General features: G+C 45.0%; 1 protein-coding gene across 7 annotated transcripts in view; it reads right to left on the minus strand.

The window, feature by feature from the left end:
- The window catches only part of LOC126299039 (lysosomal acid phosphatase-like), a 612,830-nt gene that overhangs the window by 294,959 nt on the left and 290,738 nt on the right, over window positions 1-27,133 (minus strand). The gene's annotated exons all lie outside the window — the stretch shown is intronic.

Here is a 27,133-nt window from a genome sequence, read left to right on the forward strand (position 1 = left end):
ATTGAATTTGAAACTTCGTAGAGGTGAAAAACAAAGTAGATATTTTTAGAAACATTTAGAAGTACCTCTTCCACTAGCAGTTAGAAACAGTAACAATAAACGGTAAAACGAAGCACAGTTAGCGCACGTTTAAAAACGTGTAAACCGTGATGCCGAAACACTGATTTTTTTTTAAAAAAAGCACTTTCCTAGCATTAAGAACCGGGAAGACGTGCGCTAATGTAAGGAGTCTGTTGTGGGGAAAGGCCGACCGTGAGGAAGGTACGAATGTGACGGTATAAGCATGGAGGACTGGTGCATAGTAGCGAGGGGGTGGGATTATCTGTTGTGACAGAAGAAGGGGTGAGGTTGGACTGGGTGACCAGATGTCCTATATTTTATGTGATTATCACTTAGCTTAAGTGTCCCATTGTTTCCACAAAGAGAGTAAAGGTCGAACACTGTCCCGTTTTTTTGTTAAATGTCCCGTATATTTTGAAACAGCATGTTTTTAAGTAACGTGCAGCATAACAAAATGGAGAATAAATGTCGTCACACTGAAAAAATAAAGAAAATACACGTTTTGATTAAACCAAATGGACGAGACACTTTTTTTAAGTTCTGTGGTTTGTACTATGCAACGCTTTCATATAGCAAGGAGTTTGTCACTTACCTTTTTTTTTTTTTTTGGTGCATTGTCTATTGCTTCAGGTCATCATGTTTAGAAGTGTAGTATTAGACTATAAGAATCACACGTTACGTCACCTCGTGTCACACACTGCAAAATTTTCGCACGAATGCTAAAAAGATTATTGTATTTACAGACGAAATTAAAGCATAGTTTCAATTTTTGAAATTAAAACGCAAAACTAGAAATCATTTTCCTCATTTGTTTGGATGTTGCAACCACAAATAATAAAATATTTGCTCGATTATTAACAGAAGAGTTCTTATTTCAGTGAGTTTCAACAGAATGGTACTGTGAGCTGCGTAGTTGTAGTATAAACAAAGTATTTTAACACAAATCTAGTACATAAAGGTAGTGTTAACTAAAGTTTCCACAAAACATAGATTTATTTCAGTTTCTGATTTTGTACATCAGGTCTCCCTATGGTAGAAATGGGAATTGGTGATGTTAACTGTTGTTGGGAAAATGTTACCATACTACCGCCATTTGTATATGTATCTGTATCCCATGGCTACAGTGACCGCACTGTAATATAAAAAGAAACGATGTTTGTTGAACCCAATACAGCGCCTCAAATGTGGCGAGCGAGGGAGGTCAAGGTTCTACATTCCTGTTTCAGCCAACTGCCAGACCTACCTCTGATTTTGAGACACTAGTGTTTACATCAGTAATCGGATGTATAGTGCACACGCAAAATATCGTGACCTTACGATGCGCAGTCGGCTAGACCTGCGTGCTGAGAGCGGTAGTGGTGGAGGTTGCGGGCAGGCGCTAAGGTAAATGCTGATCGCTGGAGTGAGAGCGCCATTCTAGACTGAAGCCTACGCTCATAGTTTTTGGAAATATTAAGTGGTGTCCCTCCACACCCACACTTGAATGGTGAACACTCAAAGCGATATACTGTCAGCTTTGCTTTGGTTAGTGTCTAAGAGAATTCTGCTGAAAACAAACCAAGCGATTTATTTTTTCCTGACTTGTTAACAATTTGCAGTTTACAGAGAAGTTATATTGTAACAAATAAGCCCTCGGTCACAAGTACGAAGTCAAAATTGACCTGGTTTCGACGCTACTATAAGCGTCGCCCTCAGAATTAGACTAACTGTACTAAAAGATTAGGTATATAGTACATTAATAAAATTAAAGTTTGTGCTGACTCGAAAAGATGCAGTACTTACAAGTCACATATTAAAAAAGATCTAAGCCGGAAAGGCGACGTCATGGACACTTGTGAGATGTTGAGCCGCTAAGGGCTGCTCGTACTGTGAACAAGGGTTGCAACAAGACTGAGAACCCCGCCGATGGAATTGATCATATATTTATACTTTTTAACGACCTCCACGAAAAAATTTCTTTCACTATTGAGCTCGAAAACGATAACCGCCAATTAAATTATTTAGATTTGACGCTTACAATAGAAGACAATAACATTACTTCCAACATTTTTCGAAAAGAAACGTATACTGACCAAATCGTGCCTGCTTCCTCTTTTTATCCACAGTCTCAAAAAATGGCCTTTTTTCTCTCTGCCGTCCACCGAACCACCTCCATACCACTTTCAACAGAAAAGTTTAATGAGAAGATTAATTTACTTAAAACACTTAAAACCATAGCAGTCAATAATGAATATACGTCTAAGATAGTGGACAATATCCTAAAAAAGAAAACTGGAAGAAGTACCACGTTCAACACCTCATGCACTGAAATTTCCCCCAAAAAAAAGTTTTTCAATTCCTTTCATACGACCCATTTCCTATCAGATTCAGCGCATGCTTCGCAACAAATACAACTGTAATGTGTGCCTTAAGGCTCTACTAACAATAATCTAAAGAGAAACTTAATTCATAATTTGAAATCCATTCGCTCCCCTACAGAAAGTTCTGGCGTTTATAAGATCATCTGCGATACCTGCTCCTCCTATTATCTAGGGCAAACCGGACGTTCTTTCACCATCAGATGTAAAGAACATCTTTTGAGAAAGAACGGCACCAGTCCCCTAAATTCATTCTTTGCCGATCATCTCTGAATTACTGGACACGTGCCTCAAGCCATAGGCGATAGCAGTATTCTGCATACCGAAAAGAAGGGGCGTAGGTTAGATGTCTTAGAGGAACTGCAAGTTTTCAAACATCTCACTCGTCATGATGGCCTCATTCCAACGAACAGCTGCAGTTGCGAAATAAAAACTTTTTTGACTGTATAAAGCCATTGCTTTATCTTCGATTCAGATTTCCTCATGCAGTTTACCGGAATGTTTTCCTGTCACATCTTTGCTGTTTTCTTGTATGTCAAAACTAACGTTTTTACGTTACAAAATGTATCTATATTTAAAGCAGATAAATATGTTGCTTCATCCTGTTATTATTAATGCTTACGTTATGCCTGAATCAGCTGCATCACAATTTCATGTGTCTAATTTTGAATGTACAGTAGCCTAGTTGTTTCTGCGGCTTCTAGATGGCGCTCGAAGCAACACCATGTTTACTTGCCCACACTCTCTAAAGCGGGCACCTCAGTCTTGTTGCAACCCTTGTTCACAGTACGAGCAGTCCTTAGCGGCTCGCCATCTCACAAGTGCTCATGACGTCTTTTCGGCTTAGATCTTTTTTTAATATGTGACTTGTAAGTACAGCATCTTTTCGAGTCAGTACGAACTTTAATTTCATTAATGTACTGTATACCTAATGTTTTAGTACAGTTTAATTCTGAAGACGACGCTCATAGTAGCGTCGAAACCAGGTCAATTTTGAATTAATATATGTGACCGAGGGCTTATTTGTTACTATATAGTTCTGATAGGGTCACAAAACCTTACCAGCTATGTTCAAAGTTACAGAGATGTGTCATGAGTGGCGAATTTTGAGCTTAAATCTCATTTCTCTTGTTGTCAAGGTAAAATTTTTACTTTGGCCATAGCACGTTGGAGATAGTGTTTTGGTGCACACGCTACTTCATTGCGCAGACTAATACAAAATCCACAGTATTTCTCGTTTCATCAGCTATTGATGGCCCCTATAAATAATTACGTAGTTCCATCGAAAAGGTTTGTAGTAAGTGAAATAACATGCTAAACCTGAAATATTGTATTACCATATGGAAAATTCTCTGCTCTCAGCATGCTATCGTCTGCAAAAATCTCATTTTGATACCTCAAACAGCTTATGAATTATGAGTGTTCTGGATGTTTCATTCTGGCTTTATCGCTACCTTGCGCGATCGCAAATGGGTGTGCTACATCAGATGAATTTTGTCGAGGTTGGTAATAGATCAAGACCTCTACCCATGTCTACAGAAAGATTTAGTATGTTAGTTAAATTTACGACGCAATAAAATATAATGTAATATGCACCAAAGGCAAAATAATAGAAACCCCTGATATTCGTTGCAAGCTTTTTCGAAATTTACAGTGTATTACGTAAGAGCAAATATCACGATAACTATGACCATTGACGGAATGCCGAACACGGCATAGTGGATCTGACATGTAAAGGTACAAATAACGCAAAAAGATTTTTACTGAATAATTTCTATAAAATCGTTTAAAAAAGATTGCATGGCGTGCGCACACCGGCCGAAAATTGCTTACTGCACATCAGTACTCTTTGCGGGCTGTCCGTGCTGCCATCTCGTTTAACAGTTGAGAAACACCACCTAAGTGTGACTCGCGTTGGCGGCTATCAACTCAACTCTGTGAAGGTACACGTTTGCTACACTATTGGAAATTCCACATAACGCATCACATTGAACACACAATACTCAGAAACATTAATTTAATTGATTAAAATAAGATACGTTACGTCCATGGAAATAAAAGGCGAAGTGATTTCGTTGTAGTAGTTACACGCTCGTTTTGTATCGCTATTTTTGTAGTGTATGAATATCCATCTGAAGCGCGTATACTGTCAGGATAGCTAAGATAATCTAAGGTCGTCCTAATTTAAATCGACACGGTTTTTGTTTCAGTCAAGTGTGGAAATGATTTGTGAAAGAATTTGAGTGGAGGAGAAAGTTCAACAGTTATGCATACAGAGTTGCTCGTGTTGAAGCGGCTGTTGCCGGTCTCAAGTCTGAATGAATGGAGCCGGTGGGATGACTGTCTAAAGAAAAGCAACGCCCCTTTCTTCGTCCATAACGTTCTCTTAAGAAACTCCAAATTTATGCAAATGATTGATTTAGTAAGTACAGTATTTATCATTATGCCCGCTGTCTTTGCACCATTGAAAATCGATGACGAATTTACAGGAATTTTGGTTCTGAATAAATTCACTGTCCTGTAGCGTTCGTAACTGAGGCATAAATAAATTTTTAACGCTTTCACAACATTTGGGAACTCTGATTTTTAATATGTCTTGATATGACCACGAAGCTGGAATTTTTTCTCCACTGTTAACAATTTCCCAGATGAAATACTTATTGTACTACTTCATCTGCAAAATTCACTTCAAAGTCCGCAGAACAGTTTTCAAGGAACCTATTTGTTGCTATGGGCACCTACCTGAAATTCGGCAACAGACTTCACTCAGAACTCAGAGAAAAATCTGTACAGGAAAGAGCTCTCCTTTAAGCATTTATACAATCAGGAAATACTCAGCGTAGCATGACTATTGGTACGTAAGTGTCATGATCTCCTCTCTTCCACGAACCGCAGTTTTTCCTGTTACCATCATCGTGTATTTCGCTGTCATTTTTCCACTTATTTTCTCGTAGTGATCGAATATTTCTCTTTGTGATGTTACGAAGTTTCGTAACGATTTCAGAAACTCCACAGCCATTTGAAGCTCAACTGCTCTATTTTGTAAGACTCTGTTAACGCCATTCATCCGGTCTGGTGCTGCGTTTTGTAAGGACTGAACTGTTGGAGGCTTGTGATTCCCACCTTCAGCAACGTTCAAAAGGCTTCAGAAACTGGGTAAGGTTTTAAGAAAGCAATTTGCTGCGTCATCTCTTCAACACCGTCTAGTGTTATGTGGCGTTTTTAAAACAAATGCGGCGCCTTGCCAACAGTAATGATTTATCCCTTCAAGATTTTCAAGCACGGAATAACTCAAACCTTCGGTTCAAATTGGAGCAGATTATAGTGGGACCAAACCGATTATTTTGATGTATCGGACAAATTCTCGACTTGAATTTTTTGTTTAAAGGACACACGCAGCGTACATCGCGTAATAACGACGTATCGCATACTAACTGCTCAAAGTGATCACCAGTCTGAATGTACATATGGCATGGCGCATGGAGTTTTACATTACGCTCTCAAAGATACCTGGTGGTTGTTGTACCAGGAGACAGGCAGTTTGGACTGTAGTAAGTCTTCATCCCTCAAGGGTGTGTGCTGTTTATCACCCACTGCCTTTTCGTGTATAACAGATGCCCCAAATCTGTGCGATAGTGCGTCAGAATTGAATTGCGTCGCTTTGAACAATTACTATGAGCTACTTAATGCGTCGTATGTACACAGTGCATTAATTATGCATTTACGACCATCGATCCTTTATCTCAATATAATCCGTCGTGGGCACACTCTGCCGTGTTTCGATTTGACCAAAAAGTAAGAGATCCTGTATCTTTATCCACCGTTTGGATAAATCTGAGAAAATGGTACATTGCTTGCACCAGCAAGAACAATGAGGTTGCTCCAGTGCATCCTTCCACAGTAAATACTCCAACCTGAGTCTAGTATTCATTGTTTTTGTTTCGAACACATATATATCACACTCCTTTTTCATACACGAACATTGTTGTCTGATCCAGAATGAAATTTTCACTCTACAGCGCTGTGTGCGCTAGTACGACAGTCCTAGCTGATTAGAGCTGTGTGCCAGACCTAGACTCGAATTCGAGACCGTTTCGTGGTTATGTGCTCTACCGACAGAGCAACCAGTGCACGACTCACGACCCGTCCTCACAGCTTTACTTCCGCCAGTAACCTGTCTCCTTCTTTTCAAGTTTCACAGCATCTCTCTTGCGAAACGTCTGTAAGAGAATATTTTGTGTAGTTTGGAAGGTAGGCGACGAGTTTGTGGCGGAATTAAAGATCTGTAGACGGGTCGTGGGTCATGTTTCTTTAGATCTATCGCTAGAGCACTTGCTCACGAATGGCAAAGGTCCCGACGTCGAGTTTCGGTCCATCACACAGTTTTGATTTACCAGAAAGTTTATTTGATAATCTTACCTAGGCGCCTAGATTTCTTGTAATGCTGAGGAAACGTGGCCCACAAATAAAACTGTATGTGGTAGATTTAAAATCGTAAAAACGCAGCACTATCCTTCAACAAAAAGACAAAAATTTATCGCCAGATAAAAGTCAACAAAATCCGTTAAGTGTGGAGGAACAGTCGTTAACACGAATCTTTTTGTCGAAATGCTAAATCATTGCTCGTGAAGCAAAATGTTTGTGCAGTACATTAGGTTACTAGGAGTAGCAGAGTCCTCAGGCCGCTACCTGCTACGCGTAGTGGATCACAGGCAGGGCAGTAGCAATAAACTTACTCCTCGCATTACACAATGCCTCTCCAAAATAATCGTCAGTTACCCCAGCCTGCATTTTCAAAAATGGCTCTGAGCACTATGGGACTTAACTTCTGAGGTCATCAGTCACCTAGAACTTAGAACTACTTAAACCTAACTAACCTAAGGACATCACACACATCCATGCCCGAGGCAGGGTTCGAATCTGGGACCAAAGCAGCCGCGTGGTTCTGGACTGAAGCGTTTAGAACCGCTACGCCACAGCAGCCGGCTCAGTCGTGAACATTTCGTGGAAATATACACACCTTTTTCAGATTAGTCTTCGTGGATTATTTTTCAACTTATTGTGTGTGTGAAATCTTATGGGACTTAACTGCTAAGGTCATCAGCCCCTAAGCTTACACACTACTTAACCTAAATTATGCTAAGGACAAACACACACTCCCATGCCAAAAGGAGGTATGGAACCTCCGCCGGGACCAGCCGCATAGTCCGTGACTGCAGCGCCTTACACCGCTCAGCTAATCCCGCACGGCTATTGAACTTATTGCTAGAAGAAAATGAAGACATTCTGCACCAACAGTTGAACAATGGAAAAGTTGAAACATATCCCATCTTTAAGACAAGTCCTGACAAAAATTCCGTTTGCGACACTCCTTAAGCGAAGGCCAAGTTCCTTGAGTCCTTCTGGTTAAGTATTTCCCGGTTCAGTTATTTCTTAGATCTGGCTAAACTAGCTTTGGGAAAGAAATAGCTATTTTTATGCAGTAACACCTGACGTGAATTAGCCATAACACTAATGTAAGAAAGTGAAAATATTTTGAAGACTAGTCGTTTATCATGTTCGCTGTTGTAAATGATGTTTTTCCACATACCTGGCAAATATTAACAAAGGCAGAACAGCAGTAGGCTGTATAGGTTTTGTTATTGGTAACTAATCACTGGCTGTGCTGTGCGCAGTCTGTGGCTAGTTTGCATTGTCTGCCACTGTAGTGTAGGGCAGATGGATGTGAACAGCGCGTAGCGTTGCGCAGTTGGAGGTGAGCCGCCAGCTGTGATGGATGTGGGGAGAGAAATGGCAGAGTTTTGAAATTTGTAAGACTGGATGTCATGAACTGCTATATATATGACTTTTGAACACAAGTAAGGTAAATACATTGTTTGCTCTCTACCAAAATCTTTCATTTGCTAACTATGCCTATTAGTAGTTAGTGCCTTCAGTAGTTTGAATCTTTTAATTAGCTGGCAGTAGTGGCGCTCGCTGTATTGCAGTAGTTAGAGTAACGAAGATTTTTTTGTGAGGTGATTTGTGAAAGGTATAGGTTAATGTTAGTCAGGGCCATTCTTTTGTAGGGATTTTTGAGTCAGATTGCGTTGCGCTTAAAATATTGTCAGTTTAAGCACAGTCATGTATAATTTTTCAAAGGGGACATTTCATATGTCGGCCCTTAGCCAAGGATGCCTCACTGAAATCTTCTGATTTTTCTTGTAGTTTTTGTTTATTGCTAACGCGTAATTGTAGAGAGAATCTCCTTTGTAGTTGCAGTCTTTCATTCTTGTACAGTAAAACAGTTGTGGCATGCATGTAGATTCGCACCAAGTATTTCGCAGCTGCGCTTGCGATTAACTAGATATTATTTTCAGTGCTATGTTAATGTGTGTTCTTGTTTTTGCTCTTCAAATTGTGCTTTTCTGTGTTACTGTGGGAAATACTGTGACAGTTATGGCATGTGAAAAACGTAATACTAGGCTCCAAAGTAAACTGAGAAATGACAGTGAAGACGAAAGCAGTGTGTTAGCGCCACCGTGTAATGAATTAACTAATGTTCAACGTAGTAATTTGATAATTGTGCATAGGGAAATGGAGCGGGCGGCAAACAATGGTATAGACAGTGAAACAATTAGTGAACAGGGAAACATTATCGATCGATCGGTCCGCAACAGCCCGCCTCAGAAATGGGGAATGACAGGACACAATCTCGCAAATACTGCAGATTCAGGTTTTGGGTTCTCACCGTTTTGTCAAATAAGTCAAGACACATTTTCTGCTTGTCAAAATGTGAATGTTGCCGGTGCAACTTCACTGCCGAAAAGCACTGAGGAACATGTTCCAGACATCAGTGCATTGTTATTACAGTTAATGCAACAAATGGGACAAAGGCTACAAAAGTTAGACATAATGGAACAACACCAGAGAAACACAGTAAAAGCTTCAAAAGTTAGACACCACACTTTAACAAACACGTGAAGATTTAAGTACTGAGTTACGTAACATTGAATAGAAATATCAAAAAGTCTGTAATGAGGTAAAAACACAAATTTGTGATCATTTTCAACCTATTTTTTCGCGGCATGAAAATGCATTGCAGAATCACGAAGCAGCCATAAAAGAACTGCAAACTATTCATGAAAATCGACACCTTGCAAGCTAAAATTGACTGTTGCATCTACCGATTCCGTTACGCAACTTGAAAAAACTCAAGAAAACTTAAAGGACACAGTAGATACGATTTCAACACAAATGGACACTCTGAAACTTGGTTCAGAAAAACACACTGAGGAAATAAGTACACTATCGGAGAAAGTAGCCGAACTTTTGGATCAGTTCTCTAACTTATCTGCAAAGGTAGATGATCTGAATGACACAAGACCTGTAGCCATCACTGACACAGAGTATGAACAAATTAAGAAATTCAAACAAAATCAGAATCTAATTAATACGCAATACAAAAGAGAAATCCGGAAAGTACAGGATCAGTTCGCACAAGTAATACAAAAATTACATATTTCAGAGGACACCGGCGCTCCAACACGGGAAGAGGAACTTTGAAATACGGAGAAGCCACAAAATAATAACACGGGGCAGTTCGGAAATTACGAAAGAAATTGGCAAGGTGCACCCAATTTTGAGATGGAACCGCCGACACGAAGTAACAGTGACTGATCTGATATTAGCCGACACGATGATTTTGACTATAATCTGTTCGTTACTACACGTAAATTCAAAACATTTAACAATTCTGACAACGACATTCATCCACAAGCATGGCTTCATCAATTCTCTCATTGTTTGCCTCCCAACTGGTCATTAGAGTACAGATTAGTATTTGTGTGGCTACTTAGAAAATGAAGCAGCTGAAAGAATGCGATCCGTCATTAAAGATCGTAACAGTGAAGGAGAATTTTATCTTGCCTTCCTCTCAGCATATTGGTCTCAAGCCACACAAGACCGAGTAAAACATAGCATCATAATGATGAAACATTTCGAACAATCTGAATTTTCCAGTCTTGTGAAATATTTTGAAGACATGTTGCACATGAATCAGTACTGTCAAATCCGTACAGCCCCTCAGAACTCCTCCGCATTTGCTTAATCAAACTACCTGAGCATTTACGACCTATTATTTTGGCAGGGCGTTGCAAAGATGACATCGAAGCTTTTCAGGGACTGTTACAAGAATTGGAAATTGACACTGACAGTCGCGGAAAGCGAAACCAGGAACACAACAATTACAGGTCACATGTCACAATTCCGCGATGAAAGAAACAGTAACTGGACACGACAAAGCTATTCTCACAACACAAATCGTGACCAAAACAGACACCACCCGTATGACAACCGTTGGCAGAGTAGTAATAATTACAGGGAAAGATCACCTCTCCTCGGTAGTGACTATCACAGAGACAATCAAAGAAACACACAATATGGGAACTAAAATAATTATTATCAAGGGAGACAGAATAACTTTAGACGCAACGGTCCAGCGCGAAGTTACGATTCAGGGAGAAATTCTCCACCACGTGACCGACAAAAAAGAAACTTTGGAATCTACCGACATGACGGCAGACGAAACGTTCGTAACGACAGACCTGAATTGCATCAAAACTGGCGGGATTCAAACAGGGCGGGGCCCTCTCGACAAGGTGAATTTGTAGAAGGTAGGTCTCCAAATCCCAATAACGACGCGCGCCAACAAAGAGAGAATAGGCAATGACTCATACCGCTGGCAGCCACAAAACGTACTTCTGAAACTGACGACGCAGCGGCCGTAGCTAGTAATTACGTAAAAATGGAAAACATTAGGGACATCTTACTCCAGGAACACGACGTAGAACATAACATTGCATACCCTGTGATTCACATTACAGTAAATGACGTAAAATTTACGGCAGTACTAGACTCTGGCAGTCGCATTTCAGTAATTAGTGAGACAGCCTTTGAAACAACCTTAGCAATATGTTGCCCTACCCACATGTTGCCAAGGTTGTTTCAAGTATGCTACAGAAGTTTCGCTGATTATTTGTGGACCCGTGGTTCGATAATATATGCATGCTAAGAGACACCTATAGCTGCAGTGCTACACCCCATTACACTAACGACGTCTCTGAAGAATGAAACAGGATGCGGATATGTAGGGGCAAGTGGTCAGCACACCGCAGTCCGGACCACATGCCAGTTTACGAGACCGGAGGCGCTACTCCACAGTTTGCCTCACAAGGGCTGAGGGCACCCCACTTGACAACAGAGCTGAGCAGACCGGATGGTCACCCATTCAACTGCTAGTCGTGCTCAACAGCGCTTAACTTCGTTGGACGTACGTAAACTGGTGTTACCACTGCAACAAGGCCATTGGGGGGGGGGAAGTCAGCCAGTAAGTCTGACGAAATTACTGCAAATGCTTTAAAAGGCTCCGTATTCACGGTAACTGTTACGCCATCGCCAAGGTAGCCCCTGCGAGCAGGCAACACGTCTAAACCACACAGGACCGATGTTGTCTATGCCCAGGGTTTAAGCAACGGTAAAAATGGTCTGTTTTGGAAACAGACTTTCCGCGTACTCCTCCCCACAGAGGGAGATTGAGATGGCCTGCAGGAAGAATTACTACACCAACATCTGACTGGCTAGCCAATACTATTTAAAGGCTACAACCAACACTGGACGTCAGTTCACGCCGAATACCGACCTCAAGGACGTCTCCACGGAAGACTAAGTTTTCGCCATCGGAATAGGACTTGGAATTAAGTGTATGTGTGTTACCTAGGACTCTTGTAGGAAACGTAGAAGTTACCTTTCATTGCCTCTAGTAGGAAATTCTTACTGGCTTTGTGATTGCGAATTTTCGTTGCCAGCCGGCGTGGCCGAGCGGTTGTAGGTGCTTCATTCCGGAACCACGTGGCTGCTACAGTCGCTGGTTCGAATTTCTGCTTCGGGCATGGATGTGTGTGATGTCCTTATGTTAGTTAGGTTTAACTAGTTCTAAGTTCTAAGGGACTAATTACCTCATATGTGAGGTCCCATTGTACTCAGAGCCATTTGAACCATTTGAACTTTCCGTTGTTATTCAGTCATTTCCATGAAGACTCACGTAAATAAAAGTAGTGTTGTAATAACTTTCAAATTGTCAGTTACAACACAAGTGGCGACGAATTTGTACCTGTGTGTGTCTTCATTATGGCGGAAATAGTGCTTCAGCAACTGATCCAAACTGTGCACGATTTACTACAAGGTCTTCAACAGTTTTGCCAGAAATCTCAGGATACACAGGAACGTTTCATTACGGAACTCTTGAAGAACCAACCGGTTCCGTCGCCCCAGCAGTTTCCCGTTTTCAACGAGGATACTGAAGACTGGCAAACATATGTGAAGTGGCTCGTGCAGCATTTTCACATCCACCAGGTTATCCAAGAGGCTGCTCGTCGTTCCTACATTTTTTTCTGGAACTATTCCACCGTGTATGTTCCCTTGACGAAACTACAACCTCGACCTCCGGATTCCTTGATTTTCTCCCAGATTTGTGTGGTTCTCATTGCTTACTACCAACGACAGTTCCACATGTTGGCTGCCCAGGTCGAATTCTACCTGTGTCGCAATAAGGCAGGCCACTCCTATCGCCAGTGGGCAAGGTCGAGCCAGAAGTGACACTTCACCATATGGTCTCCAAAGAATCCTACATGAACGTGATGGTCCGCGACCACCTCATCCAGGCCACTCCTGACGCGACTTTCCAACGCCACGCCCTAAGACTCGACGATCCTACTCTGGACCAGATCATTGATCTGGCATTAAAGTACGAAGCCTCTAAGGCGGCCGTCAACTGTTTGGAATCCTAGGCGGAAGTGGCGTCCTTCTGAGACAACGACGTCTCAGAGCCTGTCGCATCGCTGGCGGAGTTGGAAGACGTCGCATCTGTCTGTTCTGATGACTGACTCCTGCCGCCAGGTCAGCACAGCGTTGGCAGGGCAGCCGCCCGGTCCAGGATTTCGCATCCTCCGCCAGCTCCGCTGGTCTGGCGCAGACTGTCGGTGCACGGAGGGCCCCGAGTCCTCGCCAATGCCACCCGTCCCTCCGACTGCTGTCCTGCCCAGGATGCTTTCAGGACCATGTAGGGGACGACTGCTCTGACAGGTGGGCATATTGTACAGTGTGCACCCATAACGGAGATGTCAGTTCAGTCTGCCGCTCTCGGCAGCCTTCTCCTCCAGACAATGACCGTCGGGGGCTGCTACTCATCGGCGGCAAGCACGCGCATCTTCGGCATCTTCCAAGCTGATGATCGATGTCCAGGTCAACGGTCGGCCGCCACAGATGGAGGTCGATACCAGAGCAGCGGTCTCACTGAGCAACTATAGTTGAAGAATGCTAGGGCGGCGTCTGCCCCTACCACAGCGGGGTTTGGCGCGTCCTCGAGCAGTTCGAGGGCTTTCGTCTGAAAGCGCTCGGCGTCGAGCCAGCGATAGCTCGGACGGCTGTCTGAAAGAGAAGCTCCGGCCACGTCGAGGCCAAAAATGAACGGTACGTGGTCGGAGGAGAGGACGTTACGCTTCTCGGCTGTCGCGAAGTGCCCGATGCCCTCCAGAAGAGCAATATCGAGCACGTCCGGTTGTCCCCCTGCAGGGAAGATCGTGGGGGTCAAACGTCCCCACGGTGATCGCGCCGTTGCGCTGAAGAACGCGGGAGAGGCGGCGCCCACTGCGGCTGACAGTTCACCCCCTCCAGCGACAGTAGGACGTCGAAGTCGGCTTCCTCTACGGGTCAGCTAGGCTGCTGATAGACCGACACGAAAAGAATCTTTCCGACGGTGGTGTTGACGGCCACTCCTGTGGCTTCCAGCGCGTTGAGTGCCGGCAGTTGAACTCTGTGGTGGCGCAGTGACTTCTTCAAGTAGGTGGCAGTGACGCTCTCGTGGGTGGCTCTCTCATCTCGGTAGCAGCAAAAACTTGGTGCTCGCACATCGACCCCGGGTTTGAGGAAGGCCTCCTGCACAAGGCAGATGTCGACCACCTCGCCCCGTAGGGATTGGCGAAACTTGTCCTGCTGGAGGTGGATACCCCGAGCGTTGAACGTGCAAATGGTTAACCCATAAATATGGTCGTTATCCATTTTAAGGCAGGCTTCTCCCGGCGGTGGGCTGGAGGGCCGCCGTCACTGCTCCCACGAGGACTGGTGTCTGCGTCATCAGCTGGTAAAGAGACCGCAGAAGCGCGGCCAGCTCGGTGGTCTCTTCCTTCGCCGTTTCAGGAAGGTTTTACTCCTTTGCGACATTTCCCGTAGTTGGCAGCGGAGCGGCTTGCTGGGAACGCCCTGCGCGGGCGGCAACCCTCCTTACAGCCGCGGGGGTCCGGCAAGCCGGCCTGCCCGACTGCCCGACTGCAGGCGGCGACGCGAGCGAAAGCAGCTGCGACGGCTGCGGTGCCGGTGCGGCCTTCCCTGCGAGCGGCCGTGGCCTCTCGGAGTGGGCGGCCGGCTTCCTCTTAGCAACGTCCGCGAAGCTGCGACTCGGCTGGCGCGCTTCCCGCTCTTGAATGCGGCGCATCCCCGGTAACCGGTGACGTGGTCCCCGTTACAGTTGCAGCACGTCGGTCGCCCCTCCTCCTTCTTCTGGCAGTCACGCGACGTGTGCTCCTCGGCGCACTTGCAGCAGCGCACAGGCATCCTGCAAAACTTTGCCACGTGGTCCATGCGTTGGCAGTTGAAGCACTGGCCTCGTCTGCCTTTCGGGCGGAGTGGCTCGACTTTCAAATCGAAGTCGGCAATGTTTTCAACCTGAAAAATTTTCCGGTTGTCGACATTGTCGACTAAGACCACAAGGAACAAGGGCATGTCCCTGTGGGTCCTGGCCACCTCATTAGGCCGAAGTGGCGGGTCTGGAAGCCGAGTTCTTCCAGCTGCCGCTGTAGGAACGCCGGTTCCATCTTCAGCGGCAGGTGACGAAAAACGTCCTACAGCTGCTTCAGCTGCTCCGTCCTCTTCGTGAAGCAGTTCCACTTCTCGGTCGCACAGAGTTGCATGAGTTTCGCATGGTCCTCTATGCACACTGCTCTGATCTTGTAAGTGTCGGTCCCCGCGATCATCTTCCGCGGTTTTGCGGCGGAGTAGAGCTTCTGTCTGAGCTCGCTGTAGCCCTCCCTCCACTGGAGGGTAATCAGCGGCGGGCGGCTTCGTCACCGTAGTCGGGGTAGTCCCGTCCCCGTCGGTCTCGGCCACTTCCGGTAGATCTGCAAACCGGTTTGCAGCCTCGACCTGTTCCGGGGTCACCGGTCCAAACTACCTGGCTCTCGCTGTGTGGATGAAACCTCCTTCGTCCTGCTTCCTCGGCGTACCCTCCTCTTCTTCCGCCTGGCGCGACCGGAGCTTGCCTGGGGGGAGGGGGCGTCCTCTACAGCCGCGGCTGGGCGCTTCCGCGAGGTTTGCTCAACCTCCGCAGGCTCGTCGGGTGTTGCCAGCCTGGACGTAGGTGATGGCGTGGCAGCTTCTGTAGCCACCACGGCTGGTGCGACTGCTGGCGCGGCAGCTGTCGTGGCAACTGCGACAGGTAATTGCCTGTCGCGACCCAAAAGTACCAGGGACCGGAGTCTCGTCAGTACCTCCACCCTGTCCGCATCGGTTCCCATGGCCAGGCGTTGCATGCAGATGCAACTCTCCTCGGGAGTCAGCATGGCGATGGCAGCGGCAAATTCCTCGTTTGTCAGGGAGATCGGCGGCTCGATGCGTCTTCTCGGCACAGAGTGTGGCGGCGCGACGCTGTCCGTTCGCGGAAATTTCCGCGTCCGTCCGGCGGCCGCGAGCAACACTCTCACTCGTCGTCCTCGTCGGTGATGGGGAGCCAGACGCTACCGTCGTCGGGGAAACTTCCCTTAGAACGCCATCTGCCTCACCCTACGTCTCGCCGGAGCGATCGTCTCGTTCCGGCCCCTCCTCCATGTCGTAACCCACAATACGACAAATTTGCCTCTTTAGAAAGACACGACAGTTTTACTTTCTCACAGAGTGGGGTCACGCCACGTGGATTTTGCCGCAAGAGTCGCTAAAGGCCCTTGCAGGCTGATGTCGACTCTGGAAGAAAGAGAGAAAACTCTGGTCAGTGAGAACACGCAAGACGAGTAGCCAAATGCGTGAACCCGCGCAACCGATCGCTACAAAATACGAGCGAGAAGTTAGCCTCGGCAGCTTCAGCAAAGAGCGCCCGCACACTTCGGCAGCCACAGCGCGTTGGTCGAGATCCAATGATTGTTAGCAGAATATGGAATCCGTGGGTTCAGGAGGGTAATACGGAACGCCGTGCTGGATCCCAACTGCCTCGTATCACTAGCAGTCGAGATGACAGCTATCTTAACCGCATGGCTGTAACGGATCATGCAGCCACGTCTCGATCCCTGAGTCAAAAAATGGGGCGTTTGAAAGACAACTACTATCTGCACGAACAGTTCGACGACGTTGCAGGCAGCATGGACTATCAGCTCGGAGACCATGGCTGCGGTTACCCTTGACGCTACATCACAGCAGGAGCGCCAGCGATGGTGTACTCATCAATTACGAACCTGGATGCACGAATGGCAAAACGTCATTTTTCGGATGAATCCAGGTTCTGTTTACAGCATCATGATAGTCGCATCCGTGTTTCGCGACATTGCGGTGAACGCACATTGGAAGCGTGTATTCGTCATCGCCACACCGGCTTATCACCCGGTGTGATGGTATGGGGTGCCATTGGTTACACGTCTCGGTCACCTCTTGTTCGCATTGACGGCACTTTTAACAGTGGACGTTTCATTTCAGATGTGTTACGACGCGTGGCTCTACACTTCATTCGATCTCTCCGAAACGCTACATTTCAGCAGGATAATGCGCGACCGCATGTTGCAGGTCCTGTAGGGGCCTTTCCGGATACAGAAATTGTTCGACTGCTGCCCTGGCCAGCACATTCTCCAGATCTCTCACCAACTGGATAATGGTGGACGAGCAACTAGCTCGTCACAATACGCCAGTCACTACTCTTGATGAACTGTGGTATCGTGTTGGACTGCATGGGCATCTGTACTGTACACGCCATCCAAGCTCTGTTTGACTGAATGCGCAAGCGCATCAAGGCCGTTATTAGTGCCAGAGGTGGTTGTTCTGAGTACTGATTTCTCAGGATCTAAGCACCCAAATTGTGTGAAAATGTAATGACATGTCAGTTCTAGTATACTATATTTGTCCAGTGAATACCCGTTTGCCATCTGCATTTCTTCTTTCTGTAGCAGTTTTAATGGCCAGTAGTCTACTATCCGGAAATATAGAAATACGGAAATCCCTGTTGCTCTTGAACAGTAGTTCTCAGTACTGTGAGAAAAGGGCAGGCTGAGTTTCACACAAGCGACGCTTTCTAAAACAGTGTTGATTCGTGGACATACGTTTTCCGGTCTCTAGGATATTGATTACATTCGCCCTCAGAATATGTTCTAGAAGTCTGCAGCAAACCGATGTTAAAGATATTGGTCTGTAGTTTTGCAGTTCCTTTGTTACTGCACTTCCTTTCGATTTCTGCCTGGCACGAAGTCGGCGTTCCAAAACATCCAAAAGGTGTTCTATAGGATTTAGGTCAGGACTCTGTGCACGGCAGTCCAGTACAGGGATGTTATTGTCGTGTAACCACTCCGCCATAGGCCGTGCATTATGAACAGGTGCTCGATCTTGTTGAAAGATGGGATGGCCATCACCATTTTGCTGTTGGCACTACACACGCTGGCAGATGACGTTCACCAGGCATTCGCCATACCCACAACCTCCGATCGGATCGCCACGGTTTGTACCGTGATTCGCCACTCTACACAACGTTTTTTCCACTGTTCAATCTTCGGATGTTTACGCTCTTACAGCAAGCAAGGCGTCGTTTCGCATTCACCGGTGTGATGTGTGGCTTATAAGCAGCCGCTCGAATATGGAATCCAAGTTTTCTCACTCCCCTCGCCGGACGGGGTGGCCGAGCGGTTCTAGGCGCTACAGTCTGGAACCGTGCGACCGTGGTAAGTGACTAAAGACTTTAGTGGCAGTATAATTCACCCCTTTCTGTGCCAAAGTTAGATTTAATCTTGAACAGTAAAGATCATCCTTTCTCCTAGTATTGTTAGTTATGCACACTGCTATTACTTTGAATTGGGTTTGGTTGTTAATAACAAATTTCTTAAGACAGTATATACAGGGTGTTACAAAAAGGTACGACCAAACTTTCAGGAAACATTCCTCACACAAAAGGAAAGAAAATATGTTATGTGGACATGTGTCAGGAAACGCTTACTTTCCATGTTAGAGCTCATTTTATTACTTCCCTTCAAATCACATTAATCATGGAATGGAAACACACAGCAACAGAACGTACCAGCGCGACTTCAAACACTTTGTTACAGGAAATGTTCAAAATCTCCTCCGTTAGCGAGGATACATGCATCCACCCTCCGTCGCATGGAATCCCTGATGCGCTGATACAGCCCTGGAGAATGGCGTATTGTATCACAGCCGTCCACAATACGAGCACGAAGAGTCTCTACATTTGGTACCGGGCTTGCGTAGACAAGAGCTTTCAAATGCCCCCATAAATGAAAGTCAAGAGGGTTGAGGTCAGGGGAGCGTGGAGGCCATGGAATTGGTCCGCCTCTACCAATCCATCGGTCACCGAATCTGTTGTTGAGAAGAGTACGAACACTTCGACTGAAATATGCAGGAGCTTGTGCATGAATCACATGTTCTGTCGTACTTGTAAAGGCACATGTTCTAGCAGCACAGGTAGAGTATCCCGTATGAAATCATGATAACGTGCTCCGTTGAGCGTAGGTGGAAGAACATGGGGCCCAATAAAGGCGTCACCAACAATTCCTCCCCCAACGTTCACAGGAAATCTGTGTTGATGACGTGATTGCACAATTGCGTGCAGATTCTCGTCAGCCCACACATGTTGATTGTCAAAATTTACACTTTGATCACGTTGGAATGAAGCCTCGTCTGTAAAGAGAACATTTGCACTGAAATGAGGATTGACACATTGTTGGATGAACCATCCGCTGAATTGTACCCGTGGAGGCCAATCAGCTGCTGATAGTGCCTGCACACGCTGTACATGGTGCGGAAACAACTGGTTCTCCCTTAGCACTCTCCATACAGTGACGTGGTCAACGTTACCTTGTGCAGCAGCCACTTCTCTGACGCTGACGTTATGGTTATCGTCAACTGCACGAAGAATTGCCTCGTCCATTGCAGGTGTCCTCGTCGTTCTAGGTCTTCCCCAGTCGCGAGTCATAGCCTGGAATGTTCCGTGCTCCCTAAGACGCCGATCAATTGATTCGAACGTCTTCCTGTCGGGAAGTGATTGCACAACTGCGTGGGGATTCAACATTACCTTCCTTCAACTGGGCCAACTGGCGGTGAATCGAGGAAGTACAGTACATACTGACGAAACTAAAATGAGCTCTGACATGGAAATTAAGCGTTTCCGGACACATGTCCACATAACATCTTTTCTTTATTTGCGTGTGAGGAATGTTTCCTGAAAGTTTGGTCATACCTTTTTGTAACAACCTGTATGTACACTTACAGACAGTCATGCCTCATGTTCCACCCTTTCAATGAATACTTTACTTTAAAAAAAAAATAAAATTATCCATTTGCCTCGTGTGCATCTCTCATTCATAGCGACTATCCAGGTACGACTATCCATGTGCCTGTTTGGGGTGCACCAAACTGAGTGTTAACAGGGAGAAGTGGGACCCATTCGACTGGCCTGCGCTGCTCCGGTGGCCCGCAAACACAACCAAGCATGTGCGGTCATCATATAAATGGAACACGCCGTAGTATCATATGGCCAATGCCGATCTTTTAGGAATCTAAAAGCACTTTTCGAATTCGTTCGTTGGTTGTCATGGTTGCTTGATAATGAACAATATTCTAGAACTGACCACACGAGCAACTCGTATGCCATTTCCTCTACGGATGCATTGCATTTTCATAAATCTCTTCCAACAAATCTAATATTCCATTTGCTTGCCGTAATACTGATTTTACGTGACCTTGTCATATCCTATGACTTTTTAGTATTACCCCTGTGACTTCACAAACGAGGTTGAGAGGGTCATAAACACTGAACACCTACTGCTTCCTAAGTTATCACTTTCCCATAGTACGAAGAAACACATGACTGCGAAGAATTGTTTTGCGGTGCCCATGGGTATCCACGCACATCCGTAATATTCTGCTCCTAAAATATCAGCAACCAGCTGAAAACAATAGAACGTTCAGCAAATATATGCACCAATCTAAATAAATTAGGCGACACTTGGATCGATTTGAGCTTTAATTAGAATTTATTCTATTCAACATCTATCTGAGCTATCTTCCAAACACAAGAAGTATCAGTCTAATGAAAGCTGGTGCATGATTAAACACTAATTGTCAGTCCCACTGACTATTAAACTCATTTAATAAAGTTGCACCATTAATTCATCTACTTTGCAACAAAATTGCGTAGCCTCATTTCTGTCATCAAACTACACTACTGGCCATTAAAATTGCTACACAAAGAAGAAATGCAGATGGCCAACGGGTATTCATTGGACAAATATATTATACTAGAACTGACGTGTGATTACATTTTCACGCAATTTGGGTGCATAGATCCTGAGAAATCAGAACCTAGAACAACCATATCTGGCCCTAATAACGGCCTTGATACGCCTGGGCATTGGGTCAAACAGAGCTTGGATGGTGTGTACAGGTACAGCTGCCCATGCAGCTTCAACACGATACCACAGTTCGTCAAGAGTAGTGACTGGCGTATTGTGACGAGCCAGTTGCTCGGCCACCATTGACCAGACGTTTTCAATTGGTGAGAGATCTGGATAATGTGCTGGCCAGGGCAGCATTTGAACATTTTCTGTATACTAAAAGGCCCGTACAGGACCTGCAACATGCGGTCGTGCATTATCTTGCTGAAATGTAGGGTTTCGCAGAGATCGAATGAAGGGTAGAGCCGCGGGTCGTCACACATCTGAAATGCAACGTCCACTGTTCAAAGTGCCGTCAATGCGAACAAGAAGTGACAGAGACGTGTAACCAATGGCACCCCATACCATCACGCCGGGTGATATGCCAGTATTGCCATGACGAATAGACGCTTCCAATGTGCGTTCACCGCGATGTCGCCAAACACGGATGCAACCATCATGATGATGTAAACAAAACATGGATTCGTCCGAAATAATGACGTTTTGCCATTCGTGCACCCAGGTTCGTCGTTGAGTACACCATCACAGGCGCTCCTGTCTATGATGCAGCGTCAAGGGTAACCGCAGCCATGGTCTCCGAGCTCATCGTCCATGCTGCTTCAAACGTCGTCGAACTGTTCGTGCAGATGGTTGTTGTCTTGTAAACATTCCCATCTGTTGACTCAGGGATTCGAGACGTGGCTGCACGATCCGTTACAGCCATGCGGATAAGATGCCTGTCATCTCGACTGCTAGTGATACGAGGCCGTTGGGATCCAGCACGCCGTTCCATATTCTGCTAACAGTCATTGGATCTCGACCAACGCCAGCAGCAATGTCGCGATACGATAGACCGCAATCGTGATAGGCTACAATCCGACCTTTATCAAAGTCAGAAACGTGATGGTACGCATTTCTCCTCCTTACACGAGGCACTACAACAACGTTTCACCAGGCAACGCCGGTCAACTGCTGTTTGTGTATGAGAAATCGGTTGGAAACTTTCCTCATTTCAGCACGTTGTAGGTGTCGCCACCGGTGCTAACCTTGTGTGAATGCAGTGAAAAGCTAATCATTTGCATATAACAGCATCTTCTTCCTGTCGGTTAAATTTCGCGTCTGTAACATATCATCTTCGTGGTGTCGCAATTTTAATCGCCAGTAGTGTAGCATTACTGTTCACCGGCGCGTAGCAGCAGGTAGTAGCCGCGCGGTGTTAGGCGCCTTGCCACGGTTCGTGCGGCTCTCCCCGTCAGAGGTCCGAGTCCTCCCTCGGACACGGGTGTGTGTGTTGTCCTTAGCGTAAGTCAGATTAAGTAGTGTGTAAACCTAGCGACTGATGACCTCAGCAGTTCGGTCCCATAGGAACTTATCACAAATTCTCAAATTTCACCGTCGCTATTCATTTCTTAGCACAACTTGTGACTTTTACGAAGTCACATGCGAGACTAGCTCCAAAAAGTTTATTAACATCGAAGGAGTTCAAACTATCGACGATATTATCGAACACGAGTGAGTCGCCGCTTAGATCATTATCGCTGCTCCCGCTTTCTCCGTACCAAATGCACTGCCCACACAAGCAGGGGTGTAGCAATGGGGGTGCGAGAGGTGCGCCCCGAATCGGGTGTCAGCTCCACAGGGGCGTTAAAACTTGTTAGGTCCTCTGGTAGGGGTTGTAAAACATATTTCCTTTTTCATAGTTTCACTCCTGGTACTTACAGAAGGGGGCGGACAACTAGAGAGCTCGTGGACTACGCCTGAACCGTTTGTGTGCGAGATTTTTACCTCTAAAATAGCTTCTGAACAAAACAATTTCTTTTCTTTAATTGTCTACATGTCTAAAATAGTGTAATCGGAGTAGTTTCTGGTATTACTGTTTGACGTTAAACTGCCATTTGTGTGCGACTGACCCAACACAAGTGTTTGCATGCATTTATCGCGAGTAACCCGGCGCGAGTGAGTGTTTTCTTCCACATGGCACAGATTCCAGAAAGTCGAATGAAATCTGTGCTGGAAAAAATGTTCAAATGTGTGTGAAATCTTACGGGACTTAACTGCTAAGGTCATCAGTCCCTAAGCTTACACACTACTTAACCTAAATTATCCTAAGGACAAACACACACACCCATGCCCGAGGGAGGACTCGAACCTCCGCCGGGACTAGCTGCACAGTCCGTGACTGCAGCGTACCAGACCGCTCGGCTAATCCCGCGCGGCGAAATATGTATTGATTTGTATGTAAGTAAATGGGATTATTTATGAATATATTTTTGTACATCATGTTAGCCTCTCTTGTTAGTCGTAAGCCAGCTTTCAAGGGTTTCTTTTCCTCAATGCAAAATGTCTGAAAATTCTCGCGGAATTACTTTGCAACGACGACGACGATGACTACAACGACAACGATCATGGTAACGATGAATCTGTGAGATATTTCTCTGAGCTTAAACATGAGATTTGAAAAAGTTCTTTTTATCTGCAACCAAAGGGAGCGGACGTCACGTCACCTGCATACCTCAGGTGGAAATAAGGAATGTAAACAGTGCTTACTTGCAGACATCTCCAACACGTTTCGCGGGAATACTTTTGTCAACGTTGTTCATTTGTTGCTCACCCATCAGCTTCTTCTTCTTCTTTATTACATTTTTGTTCCTTCTTAACGTTTCGGCATTTTAAGCCACTGAACACAGTCTTAAGAATTCATAATAGAATCTCAGACACTGAAGCGCCACTTTCCAAAGAGTACATTGGAATAATCAGACAACTACATCGAGAGCCACAATGAACAGTGAGGTTGCGTTGTCGCCTGCTTTCATACAAAAATAGCCCTTGTCAAATGACAAAGGCTGTTTTTGTCAAATATGATTTTGACACGGGCTGTTTTTGTAGAAACATCACATTTTTGAGCTTCAGAACTCAAGGCAAGGGACGTTTCTGCCATATCTGTTTAGAACAAACTGTGAGTCTTGGTGATGACCGCAAGATTGCACTGAAATCACGAAAACGATTTTAAAAACTGACAAGAATTGTTTTTGTTACGAAATCTTCAATCGATTTAGTTCTCTGATAAATGTCCTGAGACTTAAAGTCTATCACTATAAACTGAGGTGACAAAAGTCATGGGATGCCTCCTAATATCGTGTCGGACTTCAATTTTCCAGGCTTAGTGCAGCAACTCGACGTGGCATGGACTCCACAAGTCGTTGGAAGTCCCCTGCAGAAATATTGAGTCATGCTGCCTTTATAGCCGACCATAACTGGTGCAACATTTTGTGTACGAACTGACCTGTTGATTATGTCCCACGTCGGGCGATATGGGTAACCAAACGCCGGACGGAGTCGCCGAGCGGTTCTAGGCGCTACATTCTGGAACCGGACGACCGCTACGGTCGCATGTTCGAATCCTGCCTCGGGCATGGATGTGTGTGATGTCCTTAGGTTAGTTAGGTTTAAGTAGTTCTACGTTCTAGGGGACTGATGACTTCAGAAGTTAAGTCCCGTAGTGCTCAGAACCATTTGAAACATTTGAATTACCTCCATCGAATTATCCTAAATATTCTTCATACCGGTCGCAAACAACATGACGCACTGTTGTCCATAAAAATTCCTTCGTTGTTTGGGTACATGAAGACCATGAATGGTTGCAAATGGTCTCCAAGTAGCCGAACGTAACCATTTCCAGTCAGCGATTGTATATAAACACAACCCACACCATTACGTAGTCACCAGCAGCTTGCACAGAGCCTTGTTGACAACTTGGGTCCATGGCTTTTTTTGGGGGGGGGGGGGGGGGCTGTCTGCGCCACACTCGAACAGTACCATCTGCTCTTACCAACTGAAATCTGGACTGATTTGACCAGACCACCATTTTTTGGCTATTTAGGGTCCAATCGATATGCTCCCGAGCCCAGAACAGGCACTACAGGCGATGTTGTGCTGTTAGCAAAAGCACTTGCATTGGTCGCCTGCTACCATATCCCAAGAATACCAAACTTAGCGGCACTGTCCTATCTCGACATGTTTGTCGTACGTTCCACATTGATTTCTGAGGTTATTTCACGCAGTGCTGCTAGTCTGTTAGCACTGATAACTATTCGCACACGCCACTGCTCTCGGTCGTTAAGTGAAGACTGTCGGTCATTGCGTTGCCTGAGGTGAGAGGTAATGCCTGTAATGTCCTACTCTCGGCACACTGTTGACACTAAGCATCTGAGCATATGAATTCCCTAAGGATTTCCGAAATAGAATGTCCCCTGAGTTTATCTCCAACTATTATTCCGCATTCAAAGTCTGGCAATGGCTGATGAATTTTCGATGGCGTTGGGCCACAGTCGTGGAATACTTTTTAAATGAGTAAACAGCCAATTGACTGTATTATTACATTTATCTTCTGTACTATGCAGATTTCGGCTTTTATGCCATTATCAAGTGCAATGCTAAAAGTTTTTAGACCATTATTAAGTCATATTTGTAGAGGCAGTCCAAAGTAGGTAAACAAGTCAAACACATGAAAAAAATCTGTTAATTCCCGTCTTGTGCCCATAATAACTTTGGAAACCTTTTCACATAAAACACCTGAGTACTAATGACAGGTCCGCCAATGAATTTTTTTTTTTATACCTTGCATACGCTATACTACCACCATTTTTATATATGCTCTCCCATGATTTTTGTCATCTCACTGTAGCTGGTTGAATTTGGGTATGAGACCGAACAGCGAGGTCGTAAGTCCCATCGGATTAGGGAAGGATAAGGAAGGAAGTTGGCCGTACCCTTTCAAAGGAACCATCTTGGAATTTGCTTGAAGGGATTTAGGGAAATCACGAGAAACCGAAATCAGGATGGCCGGATGTGGGCTTGAACTGTTGTCCTCCCGTATGAGAGTCCAGTGTGCAAACCACTGCGCCACCTCCCTCAGTCTCAGTGTATTATTTCACTAAATTGTGACGATAATGCACTGCGTCAAGACGTATGCTAGTTATGTGTGGTATCTGACATGCATCATCAGGCCTAGTGATGTTTCTCTCTCTGTCTGTGTGTGTGTGTGTGTGTGTGTGTGTGTGTGTGTGTGTGTGTGTCAGGTTGAGAGAGTCATGGGACGCAGCACCTCACACACCTTGGTGCTATGCAGTCTCTCTATGTAAAATTACAGGCATGTTTTGAGATTTGCTACTAACACATACATGGATGCAGGATGTGAATTACTTCAGTATTCCAATATTAATTTACCACATGGCCGATTTACAACATTCATAGCCAGCACAGAGCCCCAGTTTTTTTTTTCTTTGTATTGTGCACTAATGGTAACTTTCTTCACACATCCACATTCTACACTTGAATAGCGCACTGAAAAAAAAAATGAATTGTTAAAGACGACGTTTCTTCTTACCCATCTAGAAGGCTAGTTATGGTGGCTAGATCGGATGGCAGTTTTGGGAGTAAGGCGATCATGATGTCGACAACGTGTGCCCTATGTGCCTACTGAGATATCACGTAGAGAGACAAATTAAGTTGTACATGAATGAAATTTTCTTTTCTTTCAGTATTGCTTCATGGCATGATGATGTAAAAGATGGACACAGAGCATGGTTCGTAATGCTTACAGACCTCGTGTTGATGGTTTGGTGAGTAGTAAAGGTTTGTCTTTGTTTTTTTGAGCACGTCATAGTAACCCCAGTGGAGTAGTACAATATTTTCTCCGTATGTGTAGAGTAAGTGCTTTAGTTATAAATTGAAGATTAACAATCAAAAGTAGATCCACGATATGCAGCATGACGTGATAGCTCCTCCTATACAACAGTATTTCCTCGTTATATGATTAAAACCATTGACAGATAGATAATATTCTGCATTTGATGCACTGGTTCTTTTTTCTTAGAAATTGTATCTTATTCTCATTTTCATACGCCTTCACTTTTTATACTTCCAGTAACAGATGGCTACCTTATGTTCCTTACAAAGGTTCGCCTCTTTGTATCACGGTATATTTGT

The sequence above is a fragment of the Schistocerca gregaria genome, chromosome X (genome assembly GCF_023897955.1).
Source record: "Schistocerca gregaria isolate iqSchGreg1 chromosome X, iqSchGreg1.2, whole genome shotgun sequence".
In the NCBI taxonomy this organism is placed as follows: Eukaryota; Metazoa; Arthropoda; class Insecta; order Orthoptera; family Acrididae; genus Schistocerca; species Schistocerca gregaria.